This window comes from Sinocyclocheilus rhinocerous, unplaced genomic scaffold (genome assembly GCF_001515625.1).
Source record: "Sinocyclocheilus rhinocerous isolate Xijiao unplaced genomic scaffold, SAMN03320098_v1.1 scaffold430, whole genome shotgun sequence".
Taxonomy (NCBI): domain Eukaryota; kingdom Metazoa; phylum Chordata; class Actinopteri; order Cypriniformes; family Cyprinidae; genus Sinocyclocheilus; species Sinocyclocheilus rhinocerous.
Window position 1 is genome coordinate 430,123 of NW_015668442.1, and position 811 is coordinate 430,933.

The window sequence follows — 811 nt, forward strand, 5'->3', positions numbered from 1 at the left end:
TTTTTTTTTTTGCTATTTTCCATAATTATCTGTAAACAACTGCTAAATGGAAATGTCTTAATGGAAATGGAAATATCTCATCTATATTCATTCTCGCATCACATAGGATAAGAAGCATTTCCAAACGTCTCCAGTAGAGGCCGCCGTTCTCTCACAATGACTGTTCTTATCGGATGTGACGCGACCACACCTGTTCTTGTGATTGTCTGGGATTCTTGAAAGTTGATTTTAAGAACATGACCAGGGATTGAAATTAACTTTTTCACTCACCAGCCAAATTTGGCTACTAAATTTTTAAGTTACCGGCCATTCATAACTTCTACTCGCCAAAAAAAAAGACAGAAATAAACCAACAGTTTGAGTCTGTCTACACTGGGCATGACAAAGCGACCGTTGCTAATCATATTGTGTCAGTAAAGGGTTGTGCCCTATTGACAAAAAATAATATCTCAATATTTTCTGGGATTTTATCGATAAAGATAATTAGACGATATTTTGCTGAGTGTGTTATTGTGCTGATATCTTAAGGACTACCGTGGACAGCTGACTCCTAAAGTTTTTGATATTCTTCATATTCTGTGTGGTCAGTACACAGCAGTGATAGAAATTAATCTTTTCCAATACGTTTTCATTTATTTTTACCTTTTATGGGCATTTTTACCTTTATAAAGCCATTTTTTTCTAAAAGTGTACATCATCTTTTGAGTCAAATTCTTACATTTAATCAGTGAGTTATAATAATAATACATTTAGGCTGTTACTAAACAAATGAAATCAGTATCAATAAAATTAATCTTTGCAGAAGTTGCAT